Below are 16,322 nucleotides of genomic sequence, written 5' to 3'. Positions count from 1 at the left end.
ATGGCCTGCACATTCTTTCCTCTCTAGTCAGATAAGTAAAAGTCGTAACAGTTGAGGCTGATTCAGAATGAGCTGCATTATGTTTTACACTTGATCTTGGCCAAAAGGCTGAGAAGCGTTGAGCTGCATTATGTTTACATGAGTGATTATTCCGAGCACTCGGTAAGATAGGATACGGTTCATGCAGGCAAAGAAAAATGGCTAAAGCACTCCAGAGGGGCAGAGTGCCCTGGGGAACCCCAGGATAGTCCAAAGTTTCCAATTCCATTGAGAGTACTCAGCCATGCTTATCTATCTTTGTCATTTTAACGTAACTTTACATTATCTAATTCATTAAATGTTGACTTCTGAAGTAATTTAAAGAGTGTACTGTTCCATCTGCATGCTTTAGCAAAGCCTCAAAATTGGTCATGAGCACTGATCATATTGACTATTGTTACATAAATTCAGAACTTTGGTAACTTGCCTGCATCCCAGAACATTTTCAAGGCCTGCTTTCTAGGGTCCTCAGCCTAGCCTTCTGGCTACAAATAGAGATGGAGGTGTGGATGGCTAGCTGTGAGGTGTTAAACCGGACCATGAAGGCTGCTGTTTTCTCTGAGCCACAGTAACCACTCCATGAGCTGTTTTGACTGTCAGTCTATGGGATCAGATCAAGGAAAATGTTTTCACATACAGTATCGCAGTAACAGACAAGTGGTAAGCACCTTTGTTTTTGAAGCATAGCACAGATACTGTTTTGTTGTATGGTATCTGAATAAATAAATGGAATCCTAAAGTTACATAAATAAGATAAGGAGTAAACTTATTCAATGTTACTAATAGGTTGACAGGAGTTTTGATTTGAAATTTTGTCTAGTATGTTATGCCATTTGTAGCACTGAGACTTCCTTGGACATAATTAACCCGCTTTATTACGTGGACCCACAAAGCTGGTAGGCTGCCTGGAGATCCTTAGGTATGTTCTCTGTTTCCCTCATATGCTTATTTATTTGAAAGGCAGAGAGAAAGAAAGCGAGGTCTTTCATCCATTGGTTTACTCCTCAAATGGCCACAATAGCCAGCCAGGCCTGGGCCAGGCTGCAGTCAGGAGCTAGGACCCCCATTCTGGTAATCCCATGTGACAGGCAGGAATTGCCCACCGAGCCGCTGATCACTCCCAGGCTTGTTAGCAGAAAGTTGTATTGACAGTGAAGCAGCTAGTACTCAAACTGGCACTTTCATATGGGGTACAGGCATCCCAAGCAGTGGCTTAACCTATCATACGATAGTGTTCACCTGTTGCATATTTTTTGCAAAAGGGGAAGAATGATTGTTAAAACAAAATTTTTTTGTAATTTGCATTTACTTGAACATTTTGCATATTTATAAGTTTCATTTTATTTATTTGAAAAGTAGAGTGACAAATCATTCTTCCATCTGCTACTTGACTTCCTAAATGGCAGAAGCCAGCAGTCAGAAGCTCCATCTAGGTCTCCCACATGTGTGGCAGGAGCCCAAGTAGTTGGCCAGTATCCACTGCTTCCCAGGTGCGTTGGGAGGGAGCTGGGTTGGAAGTGATGCAACCAAGGTTTGAACTGGTACTCAGATAAAAGATGCTGGTGCTGCAGGCTGTAGCTTACCCTCTGTGCCACCACACCAGCCCCTGCTTGACTGTAACAGGGCTTGCTTTCTTTTTCAAAGATTTATTTGTTTTTATTTGTTTTTTTAAAAAGATTTATTTATTTATTTATTTATTTTTTAAAGATTTATTTTTATTATTTTTTCATTGGAAAGGCGGATATACAGAGAGGAGAGACAGAGAGGAAGATCTTCCGTCCGATGATTCACTCCCCAAGTGAGCGCAATGGGCCGATACTATGCCAATCCGAAGCCAGGAGCCTCTTCCGGGTCTCCCACGCGGGTGCAGGTTCCCAAAGCTTTGGGCTGTCCTCGACTGCTTTCCTGGGCCACAGGCAGGGAGCTGGAAGGGAAGCGGGGCTGCGGGGATTAGAACTGGCGCCCATATGGGATCCCGGGCGTGCAAGGCGAGGACCTTTAACCACTTGCGCCACCGGGCCGGGCCCGATTTATTTATTTTTATTACATAGTCAGATATATATAGAGAGGAGGATAGATAGAGAGGAAAAATCTTCCGTCTGATGGCTCACTCCCCAAGTGGCCACAACGGCCAGTGCTGTGCCGATCCAGAGCCAGGAGCCAGGAGCCAGGAACTTCCTCCAGGTCTCCCACGCGGGTGCAGGGTCCCAAAGCATTGGGCCATCCTCAACTGCTTTCCCAGGCCACAAGCAAGGAGCTGGATGGGAAGTGGAGCTGCTGGGATTAGAACTGGCACCCATATGGGATCCCGTCATGTTCAAGCCGAGGACTTTAGCTGCTAGGCCACACTGCCGGGCCCAAAGATTTATTTGTTTTTATTTGAAAGGCAGATTTTATATAGAGAGAGGAGAGATGGAAGATCTTTTTTCTATTGGTTCATTCCCCAAATGGCCACAATGGCCAAAGCTGAGCTGATTTGAAGCTAGAAGCTATTTCAGGCTCTCACATAGTTAGAGGGTCCCAAACACTTAGTCTGTTCTCCACTGCTTTCCCAGGCCTTAAGTTGAGAGCTGGATCAGAAGTGGAAGAACCAGGACATGAGCCGGTGCCCATATGAGATGCCAGCACTTGCAGGTGGAGGATTAGCCTATTGGAACATGGTACTGGCCCCAGAAGTTGAATTTTTGTATTTTGATGGCATATGAACTTATAAAAAGAAACCTCCCTATGGTAAATGCTCTAACTAAAATTTTGGACCCCAAGCAGCTGATCGGGCCTACGTAATATGAATGAAGTAGGGGGCGCGGCACAATAGCATAGTGGTTGGGGGTCTCTGCCTTGCAAGTGCCGGGATCCCTTGTGGTCACCGGTTCTGGTCACAGCAGCCCTGCTTCCCGTCCAGCTCCCTGCTTTTGTTTGGTCGGGGGGGGGGCGGTTGAGGACAGCCCAAAGCCTTGGGACCCTGCACCCACATGGGAGACCCAGAAGAGCTCCTGGCTCCTGGCTTCGGATTGGCTCAGTTCCAGCTATTGTGGTCACTTGGGGAGTGAATCATCGGATGGAAGGTCTTCTTCTGTCTCTCCTCCTCTGTTTGTCTGCCTTTCCAATAAAAATAAATTTTTTTGTTTTGTTTTAAAGAATGAAGTAAGATGGGATCTAGTCAAGGGAGCAGGATTAACTCTAAAGCACTGATTTGGTGGTTGCCTCAATGACCCAGTGTTGTTTGCTCATGCTTCTGCCTTGGGACCGTTCAGCCTGTGGGGAGGAGGGAGGCACTGGCAGGTTGATTAAATTAGTCCTTTGCCAAACAGTGAAGGATGCAAATGCTGTAGTTACTGGTCTTATGCAAACCTTTCCTAGCACAAGAGTGACTAAATTGCTGTCATCAAAGGCCTCCAAAGGTTGTGGTATACAGGTACCCTTCCCACACTGATGGTGACCAAGGCACCATAGGGTGTTTTCTCCTCTCTTTATATCAAGCTCTGCTAAATGGCCTCAAGTTTTTTTTAGTAGAAGTTTACTAACATTATCCTGAAATTATTTTTTAACTTCTAATTATTGAAATTGTGTTCAATGTGCTTTATTTATTGCTAATATTTCCCAACATTTATTTTAAAAGTTCGTGGAAAATGAAATCAAAAGACATTTTTTCAGTGTGAAATATTTTTGAAATTCATGCATAGAAGTAGTCTTCAAAGAATGGATGTTTGATTCTACAGTTAAGATGCTGGCCAAGACAACTGGTATCCCATAATAGAGTACCTGGGTTTGATATGTAGCTCTGGCTCCTGACTCCAGCTTCTGAGCAGACCCTGGGGTGGCAGTGGTGATGGTTCTATGCTTGGGCTCCTGTCAACCATGTGGGAGACCTGGACCGAATGCCTGCCTCCTAGCTTAGGCTCTGACCCAACCTCATGCATTTTGGGCATATAGGAAGTAAAACAGCGAATGGGGGTGCTGTCTTTGTTGCTGATTTATCTGTCTTTTTTTAAAAAAATATTTTTATTGTTATTGGAAAGACAGATTTACAGAGAGAAGGAGAGATAGACAGAACTTCCATCTCCTGGTTCACTCCCCAAATGTCCATAAGGGCTGGATCTGAGCTGATCCAAAGTCAGGAGCCAGGAGCATCTTCTGGTCTCCCACATGAGTGCGGAGTCCCTAGGTTCTAGGCCATCTTTTACTGCTTTTTCACGTCACAAGCAGGGAGCTGAATTGGAAGTGGACTAGCCAGAATATGAACTGGTATCCATTTGGGATCCTTGTGCTTGGAGGAGGAGGATTAGCAGGTTAAGCTATCACGCAGGGCCCTGTTGCTGTTTCTGTCTCTGTTTCTCTAGTTAAAAAAAAAAAAAAAAAGAAAGTCATGATAAATGTGTGTAAAGAAAAAAAATTTTGGATTTGAAAATTTTTTTCACTAATCTTAATTTTTCTTTGAATTTTAAAATAGAGTGAATTAAAATGGAACTTTCTCTAAAATAAAATATTTATTTTCAACAATACATCAGGCACATATCTTTTTTGAGAAAACAGTTTTTGTCTGCTATATATAAGTATTGACATGTAACTTAAGCTTTTGTTTAAGTACCAGAATAGGACCTGGCAGATCTGGGCAGCTCTCTCTCCAGTGTCTTTGATTCCAGAGAAGTCACAGTGTTGGCATTTTGTTCTCCCAGTCAGGATCCTACCAGCTCTGAAGCACAGAGCTCTTTGATTTGTACCACAGAACTCTTTGATTTGTCCTGGTAATGAGGGTGGAGCTTTTAAAATAAGCTCTCTTAGTCTTGCTGAAGCCCCCTGTACTTCTTAAGGCACCCTCTCTTAGCTTGGGCTTGCGTTCAGAATCTAGCTGGGGAAATCCAAAAGCTCCTATTTCTATTTTTAAGAACTCAGATTTGAAAATCATATTTAAAAAGAGGTCCACCTTAGCTTGTAGGCATTTCAGTCACAAGGCACCATGAGTCATTCTTTCAAGTTAGAACTTGCCTTTCCAAATGATGCCCCTAACCTAGTTCCTCACCGGGTGAGCATGTGGTAGCTGGGAAAGATTGAGGCAGTACCTCAAGGTCTAAGGACAGTCCTTCATCTAAGACAGCCTTGTCCTCGTTGAACAATTCACTGCTGTTGCAACAAGTAGAGTGAAAGACAAGAAGATCTAATCTTAACTTGTGTGGCTAAGTGCAGAGGGAAAGGTGATACTTAGGCTAATAGCTACTAGAGTTGTGGTGTAAAACTTGGTGTTACTGTAGGAAGCAGATACACAGTCAGTGCATTTATCGGAATGCAAGTGATAAGGTGCACCTGATGTCTTGTGTTTCAGCACCTGCTTCCTTGTCTGTATCTACGCTTGACCCTTTTCCCAGAAATACAGAGTTTATGTCTGCTTCTGGTGGTATTGATTACTGTTTATTTAACACTCAGATACAAATGACATTATGCTGTAAGGGATGGGAGACGAGTAAGTTTATTTTCTTTCTTTTTTTTTAAGATTTATTTATTTTTATTGCAAAGAGATATACAGAGAGGAGGAGAGACAGAGAGGAAGATCATCCGTCTGATGATTCACTCCCCAAGTGATCACAACTGCTGGAGCTGTGACCATCCAAAGCCAGGAGCCAGAAACCAAAAACTCCTCCAGGTCTCCTGCGCAGGTGCAGGGTCCCAAGACCCTGGGCCATCCTCAACTGCTTTTCCAGACCACAAGCAGGGAGCTGGATGGGAAGTGGAGCTGCCGGGATTAGAACTGGCGCCCATATGGGATTCTGGTGTGTTCAAGGCGAGGACTTTAGCTGCTAGGCCACCATTCCAGGTCATAGGGTTTATTTTCTATAAGCCATAATTTCCAGTTGATATAGGGAGCTAGAATGGAAAAGAGGTTTAGGAGTCAGAATGGCAAGAAATCCTGGCACTGCTACATATCACCTATGTGACCTTGGCAAGTTATTTCTCTACTGTAAAATGGGAATAATGAATAGACACTGTAAGGGAGATTGTGAGGCTTAAATGAGAACATAGGCAGAGCACTCCATTTTATGCTAAATGAATGCTGAAACCACTAGATACTATTGTAAGCTCAATTTCTTTTTTCCCCTATAGCATTCTCCCTCTACTTTAGGTGCTCCAAGTATTTATCTGATTGTTTCTGGCTGGTAACTCTAGACCTTGTTGAAGATTGAACTACTGTGTCTTGTAACTGCTGTTGAACATTAACATTTACACTGGTCTCTTAGATAAACTATACAGGTAAGAAAATTTGAGAGACCATTGAGTAACATCCTGATATATCACGAAAAGGTTCATAATGATTTTCTTGCAGGAGCTAGTAAGACTAGGCAATTAAAGCTTTGCAGTGAAGCTTTTGAGCTTTGCTTTCCCTCAGTCTATAAATATTTTTCTTAGAATCCTTTTTTCTCAGGCAGTCACTTTGTCGTGACACCATTCTTCTCTTTCAGATTTTTTTTTAAGTGTTTACTCTCTTTACCAGTCTTCTTTGAACTCCATTTTTCCCTTTGGGAGAAGCCCCAGCTTTAAGCTTTGTGAGGAACTAGGTTTTCACAGTTGATTGTATTCTTTGCTTTCTTTGTAAGGTTATACCCGCTAGGTGCTTAATTCAGCTCAACTGTGCATCATGCAATGTTTTTGCAATCCTATTGCTCTATGGAGTTAGAATAAGAGGCTTTGCAACTAAGTTGCACACACACACACACACAGAAGCAAGTGTTAGGTACTGACACTCTCATGACATGAGAGGAGAGGAGAAGGCAAGAGTTATTTCTTTCGCCTTTATTAATAAACCATTGTGGAGCAGCATTAAGAGTCCTAACGTGCATATGACTTCTCTGGAAGCTACACCCCTATCCGCACTACTGCGGGACACTGGGTCTTTAGCTGGTTTCAGTGTCCACGTCTGGGCGACTGGTGCTTCACGCCTGAGGGCTCAGCCCCCTCTCCCCTCCCAGGGCTGCGGATCCCCAGAGCTTCAGGAAGCCACCCGGTCCTCCGGCCCTGCCCCTTGGCTTCGGGCCCGCCCAGCCCAGTCTCCCTTCGGCTCAGGCACCTGCCTGGCCGCCTCGCGCGGCGGGGTCTTGAGGCGCCTCGGGGAAGCGCAGCGATTGGCTGCGGCCGGTGGCTGGAGCTCGGCTCTGGTGGTGCTTGACAACCGCAGTCCGCCAGAGGCTGAGCCGAGCGGTCGGTGGACAGGGAGCGGCGGACACGAGAAGGACCGGCTGGCGAACTGATGGAGTGACGTGCGGGCGGCCGGAGGGAGGACCGACGCCAAGCCCAGACCGCCGCCCTCTCTTCCCCGCCCCAGCCCGGAGCCGGCCGCTTCGGGGCCCGGCATCCGGCCTCCCAGCCGCGTTCTCTGCCGCCGCTTCTCCGGGCTTGTCCCGGAGCCCGCCCTCAGGTGAGTGACTCCGGGAGGCGGAGACGGGTGTCGGGCCACTGCACGCGCAGGTTGCCATGGTCACCCGTCGCCACTTGTCACCTCCCGAGTGACTGGCCCCAGGGCGGCATTCACAGCCTGGCACAAGGGTTTTGGGTGGTGATTGGGAAAGAACTGGGGTCCTGCACGAGGCCCTGACGCTACCAAATCTCCGGCTTTGAGGCCGGTGCTCTGGGATCACACCTTGTCCTCACTGCCAGCCCGATTCTGGGGTGCAGAGGGATGCCCCTGGTCCTGGCGCTGGGTTCCTGCCCACCCGCCGCAGCTGGGAGGCAGGAAGGAGGGGGCTGACTGCGCGGATTGTTCCTCCCTCACCCTTCTGCCGAGCCTGGGCGAGGACCGAGAGAGGCGTCCCTTTCTGGGCACGCCTTGGCCGGGAGGAGGGGAGGGAGCCGCGGGGCTAGGAGCCGAGTGGGGCATGAAGGCAGCCCGGTAGGGCTGGTTTTGACCCTTCTTACGTCAGTGGTCAGGCTTTTGGGGGGGTCTGGGCGGGGTCGGGGAGAGGGGGCAGTGACTGGCTTTGGAACGATGGTTTGGGGGGGTGGTTGTGCCAGGGGCGCCTGCGTAGAAGGTGCTGGAGGATTTAGAACTCATTAGGGCGCTTCCCCTGTTTTTTGGGGAGCGAGAAAAAGGTGGGAGCTCCAGTTGTGGGGTGCAGCCCTGGGCAAAGAGGCCAGGACCGAGGTAGGCAGGGACAGCGTTTGGCCAGGTGATTTTGTCTTGTTTTGTGTTGTGTTTTTCTTCTCTGTACCCAGACGTGCAGTTAGCAGACGCGTGGTGTCTGAGAGGAGCTTTTTTGTCAACTTGGTTCTTTCTGCATAATGAGAAGTCTTTGTTCCACCCAGATTCCTAGGTTGTGGTCCTTACACTTGCTTCCTTCCCTTTGTGGTAGAATTTGTAGAATGCTTCATAAAGTTAATGGCACGGGCATGGTCCTATCGATGTTTTTCCATGATGTAAATCTATTCTCACAGTAAATCCAAGTAAAAATTGAATTTCCTCACCAGTGTTGTCAAGTGTTGCCTTGACATTTTAGGAGAAAGGAGAAACCCCTGAGAAAGCATTTTTCTTTATATGTAAGCCATAATCTCAAGGTCTTATTTAGGAGGAAGATACCATGAATATTTTTAGGTTTTGGAGGAATAGGAAAAAATATACAGTGATGGAAAAGGCCAGTAAGGAATTAAGCCATAATGATACGTGAAAGAACAAAATGCTTACATTTGTCTGCTAATATGACTATCATTGCTGTGAGGGGATTTGAATCTTTGTTTATCCCTCATCCTCTCACTTCCTAATTCTTTCCTCCCTTGTTAAAAAATCAGTAGTAGGGATGTAATGTAAGAAAGTGAATATTATCCAGTGTTTCTAAGTATGTAATTGTGTTCAGCTACATTTTCTGTTTGTGAAATCAACTTTATCAGTTACTGACCAGATCGCATGTATTATACTTAGTATATGTTGCACTTTGAGGGAACTGCCTGCATTTAAATTTCTTTTTGCCACTGATACCCCTCTATGAAGATCTACTTCCCCTGCATTTGCCCTGGTTTCTCATTCTGTAAAATGAGGTAATACTTCATGTAGTTCTAGTCTGGGAATAAACTCTGATTATAATGATTATATAAAAGAGCCCTTTGGGAAGAAACAGGGTAAGGTGTCTGTTGATCCCCTTTTCATAGAGGAGAGCATTGGCAAAGATCATAAAGCTTTCTGTATTACTTACTATTTCTAGGACCAGGGGCTGACTTCTTACAGGGTGGCATTCCAGGCTTCCTGGGGACTGTCGTGATGCACCCCTGCCTCTTGCTAAGGGCTCCTTATTATTGTGACCGGGATAAAGGTGTATTTCCTTTCTGTGACTCTGTCTTGTGAATAAAGCTAAGGCCAGGAACTGGCATGAGTTATACATTTGCTGCTAAATAATCATCTGTGCATCACTGGTTCTTTACTGATGACGAAGTAGATTACTTTGTGCCCCCTGACTTGTGCTTCTCAGATTATTCCCATTGGTAGAGATAGGCTGCTGTGTGCTAAGAGGTACACCTGTGTGGTTACGCAAGGTGGCAACCATTTGTGGAGCTGTCTTCAGCTTCATTTGAAGACTTGGATAAATAATACTTGTTTAAATTATGTCACATGATAATAATAGTCACACTAATTTCTAGAGTAAGATGTGAAAGTTTCGAAAGAAATTTCTGCTGAAGTGTTCCCTTGAAATGTATTTATTTTAGTTTCTTTTGTCCTTAGGTAAAAAAGTTTAACAGTGCCTTAGACTTACTTAGCTAATGAATGCCAGATCACTGTATAGCGTGGGAAGTAAGTAGAATTCCAATTTTTAAAGACTTAAGTATTTTTATTTGAAAGGTAGGTTTTAAAAAAAGGTTTATTTTTTTATTGGAAAGGCAGTTGTACAGAGAGACAGAAAGATCTTGTGTCTACTGGTTCACTCCCCAAATGGCTCCAGTGGCCAGAGCTGAGCTAATCCAAAGCCAGGAGCCAGGAGCTTCTTCCTGGTCTCCTGTGTGGGTGCAGGGTCTCAAGGCTTTGGGCTGTCCTCTTCTGCTTTCCCAGACTACAGACACGTAGCTGGATGGGAAGTGGAGCACCTGAGGGCTTGGACTGACACCCAAATGGAATCCTTGTGTGTGTAAGGTGAGGATTTAGCCACTGAGAAATTGCACAGCTTTGCAGAGAGGAGAGAGAGAGAATGAATCTTCCATTTCCTAGTTAACTACACAAATGGGCATAATGCCTGGAGCTGAGCCTATCTGAAGCCAGGGCCAGGAGCTGCTTCTTGGTCTCCAGCATGGGTGCAGGGGCCCAAGGATTTAAGCCATCTTCTGCTGCTTTCCAAGTCAATAAGCAAGGAGCTGGGTTGGAAATGGAGCAGCTGAAACTCAAACCAACACCTATATGGGATGCCAGTGCTGCAGATAGCAGCCCAGTTTGCTGTGCCATAGTACCAGCATTTGGTCTTTGACTTTAGACAAATGAAGTTTAAAATCTATGAATACTAGCTAATCATCTGTTTAAGAAAAGATCGTAGAGGTCTAAAAATTACATGGAAAATGTATGAAAGTATTTAACTCAGGGCCTGATATATAGTAGATGCACAATAGCAGCTATTACCTTTCTGTATCACAGCCCTGCATTTTTAGCGTATTAATAATCTTGTAAACCCTTTCTTAGCAGAAACTCATTATCTCCTGAATTTCAATATTATTTGTAATTTTCTTGCAGCACTCTCTACTTTGTATGTTATGTGTTGTATTGAAGCGTGGGTCCCAGGTCTTCAGATTCCAAATCAATACTGACCCACACCTGAGGATACATAATTTTGACACCATTACATTTTATAACCAATGTATATGTATTTTAACTGATTTTTATCTGTTTTGAGTTTTTATTCAAATTAAAATATGTCTTTACATAAAACACACTTGCTTTAAACCATTTATAAGTATTTATCTATTTGAAACGGAGGAAGGGAGGGAGGGACAGAGAGAGAGAGAGTGAGAATGAGAACATACACATGTGCATGAGCAGGACTTGCGCCCGGGCACTGTGATACGGGATACAGGCATTTCAACCGGTGCTTTAAATGTGGTACCAAGTGGTCTGGCCCACAAATACTTCTCACTATAATTTTTTAGTTTATTTGAGAGACAGAACTGTGGACATAGAGAAAGCTCCCATTTGTTGGCCTAGCTCCTGAGTATTTGCACTGGCCAGGTCTGAGCTGAGATTGACACCAGGAGAGAGCCCCAGGTCTACTGTCTGGGTGGCAGGCACCCAGCTGCTGGAGCCAGCCATTCCTCCCCCTGGTAGGGTGTGCACGGGCAGGAAGCTGGATGCAGAATTGGGAACCAGCTGCTCCAAGTTGGGACGGGACAGCAACCATGATATTTTCAAAATGGATCCTTATTTCAAACAAGTACAGTGTTTTTATGTGGCATCTGTAAGGTAATAACATAATTAGTCTAAGGCGAGTCTAAGCATGCAAGGTGAGGACTTCAGCCACGAAGCCACTGTGCCAGGACCCCCCAATGATTTTTATAATTATTTTTAAAAATGTATTTTATTTTTATTTCAAAGTCAGATATACAGAGAGGAGGAGAGACAGAGAGGAAGATCTTCTGTCCGATGATTCACTCCCCAAGTGGCCACAACAGCTGGAGCCGAGCCAATCTGAAGCCAGGAGCCAAGAGCCTCTTCTGGGTCTTCTGTGCAGGTGCGGGGTCCCAACGCTTTGGGCCGTCCTCAGTTGCTGTCCCATTCCACAAGTAGGGAGCTGGATGGGAAGTGGGGCAGCTGGGACACAAATTGACGCCCAAATGGGATTCCATTGCATGCAAGGTGAGGACTTTAGCAGCTAGGCTACTGTGTTAGGCCCTCTTTTTATTTTTTAAAAAAGATGTATGTATTTGTTTGAAAGGCAGAGTTACAGGGAGAGAGGGAGAGACAGATTAATCCTCCTTTCACTTGTTCACTCCCAATGGCTGCGATGGCTGGAGGTGGGCTGGTCTGAAGGCAGAAGGCAGAGGCCTCCTCAGAGTTTGCTTCATGGGTGCAGAATCCCAAGTGCTTGAGTCATCTTCTGTTGCTTTGCTATGCACATGAGCAGGGAGCTAGATCAGAAGTAGAGCAGCCAGACTTAAAAATAGTGTCTGATGCTGATGTCAGAGGCAGTGATTTTAACCACTGAGTAATAGCACTGGCCCCCAAAATCATGATTTTTCTCTAGCCAAGTACCATGTGTTGTGTTGAAAAAGAAAATTGAGGGACCTGGCACAGTAGCCTAGTGGCTGGGGTCCTCATCTTACATGGGCCAGTATCCCATATGGGTGCTGGGTCTAATCCCTGCGGCCTCGCTTCCCATCCCTGGGAAAGCAGTCAAGCACAACCCAACGGCTTGGGACCCTGCACCGGCGTGGGAGACCCAGAAGAGGCTCCCGGATCCTGGCTTTGGATCAGCTCAACTCCAATCATTGCAGCTACTTGGGGAGCAAACCAGCAGATGGATAATCTTTCTCTCTCTGCTCCTCCGTGAGTCTGACTTCCCAGTAAAAGTAAAATATTTTTTAAAGAGAAAATTGAACCTTGTATAAAATATTTAAAAAAATCATGAAACTGTAATTAAGGTTTTAAAATTTTTTAGTTACTTTTATTGGAAAGGCAGATTTACAGAGAGAAGGAGAGACAGATCTTCCATCTGCTAGTTCGCTCCTGAGGTGGCCATAATGGCCGCAGCTGAGCCAATCTGAAGCCAGGAGCCAGGAGCCCTTCCTGGTCTCCCACACAGGTGCTGAGTCCCAAGGCTTTTGACTGTCCACTACTTTCCCAGAGATAACTGGATGGGAAGTGAAGCAGCCAGGACATGAACCGGTGCCCATATGGGATCCTGGTGCTTGGAGATGAAGGCTTAGCCAATTGAGCATCAGACCAGGCCATTTAAGCTTTAAGGTCCATTTAAAGGCCTGAATTTTTCTTTGATAGTTTATTGGAAAATTATTAAGCTGTTTTGTGTCCCAACTTAATAGACCTTTGGAAACGAATTTCTGAGAGTGGGAATAAGGTATTTTATGAATAGATGCTGATGTGAAAAACCTTTGGAGCAGTGTCCACTTTCTGGGAGGTGTTAGTGACACTGTACATTGCTGCTGACCAGAGCATACTCGGGAATATCATGTTCTCTTTTGAATGCTGTAAGAGGAAGTCGGGCCAGTGTGGTGGCATAGCACACTAGTCCTCCTCCAGTGAAGGATAGCTCAAGATATTTATGGGAGGATAGTAGGGGATCTGGAAGCTATATTTTGTGAAGAATTGTTTTTTGTAAGGATCAATTAATCAATGTACAAAGTAACTTTTGCATTGTATACATGGAGTTAATAATTTTTGGGTTATGTGTTTCTGGGTACTTTGTTAGAAATTAGGAATCTTAGATATACTGTGATTTCCTTAACATTTTTTTAAAGGGTTTTTTTTTTTTTAATTTATTTTATTTATTTGAAAGGCAGACCGAGAAGAGAAACAGATATTCCATCTGGCTGTTAATTTTTTACATGTCCAGAACCGCCAGGGCTAGGTCTTGGTGAAGCAACGATCCAGGAACTTTGTTTGCATTTCCCACATTATGGTCTGTCACCTCCGAGGCACATAAGCAGGAAGCTGCATCCAAACAGCCTTGTAGCCATTCTGGATTGGCCCTCCAACATGGGCCTCATCAGCTTAATGTGCTACACTGCAATGCATGCCCACCTCCTTTTTTTTTTAAATAGTTTGAAAGCCCAAGAAACTGATGAATGCTCTGTCTGCTCTGAGATCTCACAGTGAGGCTGGGCCCAGGGTCTGGGAACTGAGTCTAGGTGTCCAACTGGAGGGATGGAACCCCAGCTTTTCCCATTACTGCTGCCTGCTAGGCTCTGCTTTGGCAGGAAGCTGGAAGAAGCTGGAGCTGAGAATTCACCCCAGGTGTTTTTTTTCTTTTTCATAAAAGAGTTTAAAGTGTGTGGAAGTAGTGTATGAATATTCAGATATTTAAATAAAGAATCCAAAAGTCTCTCTTCAACCTTTTCCTGTCTTAGCCTCTTCTGTCCCAATCCCATTCTTGTCTTTAAAAGTTACCAGTGTGGGACAGCTTGGAATGCATTCTTCTAAGAATTCTCTTTTTATTGACTCAAATGTAGAGAAATCATCTGAGCTTACTTGGATTAACCCATTCATGGACATAGACTTATTTGTATGTAGATGGTAATGGTGCTTTTTATTGGTAGGATCTGAGATGTCCTATCATTGCATTTGTGCACACAGTATGAATTTACTGTAAGTTAGCAATTTCACCATTGATGAGTTCATTTTTGCCCTTAATGTTTCCTCTTTTACAAGCAAATGTTAAAGGAACATCTTTGTGTATGTATTTTAGGTGCATTTGCAAGTATTTTTACAGGTGGCTCCAAGAAGTAGAATTGGAATTGATGAGTCCAGGACACAACATTTAAAATTTAAGTAGGTATCGCTTCTCGGCCTTTTGGCTAAGATCAAGTATAAAATTTAAGTAGGTAAAAATGTCACATTGTGGAATTCTCTCTCAAAAAGTCCCAGTTCACATTTTTAACAATTGGCATTTATTTACAGTCTTGTCTATATTAGATGTTATCAGATAGTACTCATTTTTGCCAAACAGGATAAATAGAATCCTAATTTTTGCAGAACAAGTAGGCTGTTTATAGTATTCCATTTTAATTCTATGGATTGAATTTTCTTTATTTAATAAAAAGCTTGACGTTAAAAGTGTTTCCAATTTCAGAGTATCTTGGATTTTCAAATTAAAAGTGCTCAGCCTGTGCGAATACAGCTGAACATCTCTAACTTATTGCTTATTTGTATTTTTTGTGAATTGTCTATTTGCTTATTATTCAACAGATTTTTGAGGGAATGTTGATTTGAAGATGCTGTTTATGTGTTCTAGATGTCAACTGTTTAAATATTTATATATGCAGTATTTAATCCTAATTTTCTTAGGGGTTTGAACTTTCTTTGTGATCCTCCTGAATGGAAGATTTACATCTTAAGTTTTTAGTGTTGAAGCTGATTTTTTTTTTACCTTTTCTGGGTTATGTGACTTGAGCAGTTTGAGTCAAGATCAATTTAGTTCATCTTGTAAAGTTTTAAATGTTCAGTAATTAAGTGTTTTTAAATTTCATGGATTTTAATATAGAATCAAATAATTTTACAGCAATTAGAGTGAAAAATCATATTCCTGTTTTTATCTCTCTTTTGGTAAGACTGATTAATTTGAAAGACAGAGTGATAAACACACTGGCACAAATCATTTGTTCATTCTTGAAATGGCTGCAGGAGTGAGGTATGAGCCAGGCCGAGTCAAGCCAGGAGCTAGCAGCTCTGGGTCTGCCCTGTGACCTGTGGGGGGTAGGGCCCCAAGCACTAGGGCCGTCCTCTTTTACTTCCAGGTGCATTAGCAGGAAACTGAGTGGGAAGCCGGGTTGTTGGGACTCCAAGGGGCACCACAGTATGCCGGGACTCCAAGGGGCACCACAGTGTGGAGCCCAACATTGCAGGAGTAGCTTAATCTCCTGTGCCACAGCATAGGCCCCCTCCTGGTTCCTGCTCCTTGATGATCCATTGTTACTAATTTCTTGTGTCTTTTTGTAGAGCCATTTTATGCATAATGGAAAACATAGTTTATGTTAATTGATTTACTTTTTATAAATAGATAAAGCTGCACCTGCTTTAAACATAATTTGTTTCTTTGAGCCACAGATTACTACCAATTCCAGAAGGTAAATTAAAATAATCAATGAATGGGACCAGCTGTCAACAGTAAAAGGGTTATACGCTTCATCTGTGTTACAAAGGTTAGGTGATTGGCAGACATGCTGGAGCCGTGCAGATAGAAGGGCTGTGCTTTTGTTGGCTTAAGTGATCTAAAATGTAATCTAGTTTCTTCTGAGTCTTCTGATTGTCCCGTATTATATACTACCCCCTCCCAAGATTTTATATTTCCTATTAAAATGTGGATTAAAGCAAATCATAGAGCTTGAAGAAAGATAAAAAATCAGCAAGCCAATCATCTATTTTTAAGTCTGAAGAAATTGTGGCCCATAGAGGTTAAATGACTTGCACTATCAAATCTCTTACCAGACATTTACAATTAAATGACCTAACAGCAACTTATGTTTTTGAAATGCCATTGTTTAAAAAGAGAGTAATGGTTTTTTTGTTTTTTTTTTTCATTTCTGATAAAAGACAAATTATGGTAATCTTATGTTTCCTATGTTTTAACTTTTTTATTAAAAAGCTTTATTTGCATTTTGCC

General features: G+C 43.7%; 1 protein-coding gene across 3 annotated transcripts in view; it reads left to right on the top strand.

Annotated features, from left to right (window-relative positions):
- The first annotated feature begins 7,125 nt into the window (after window positions 1–7,125).
- Window positions 7,126–16,322, top strand: part of WDR47 (WD repeat domain 47) — a 63,543-nt gene continuing 54,346 nt past the window's right edge. For 2 of the 3 annotated variants that reach the window (XM_040999315.1, XM_040999314.1), the window contains exon 1: window positions 7,135–7,444. The gene's annotated coding sequence lies outside the window, so the exon portion shown is untranslated. Of the gene's footprint in view, window positions 7,445–16,322 lie in introns of all 3 variants that reach the window. The other variant, XM_040999317.1, reaches the window with a different exon arrangement.

This window comes from Ochotona curzoniae, unplaced genomic scaffold (genome assembly GCF_017591425.1).
Source record: "Ochotona curzoniae isolate NIBS_2020 unplaced genomic scaffold, NIBS_Ocur_1.0 scaffold_1037, whole genome shotgun sequence".
Taxonomy (NCBI): domain Eukaryota; kingdom Metazoa; phylum Chordata; class Mammalia; order Lagomorpha; family Ochotonidae; genus Ochotona; species Ochotona curzoniae.
The sequence above is the reverse complement of the archived record's forward strand: the minus strand, read 5'-3'. Positions and strand labels throughout refer to the sequence as shown.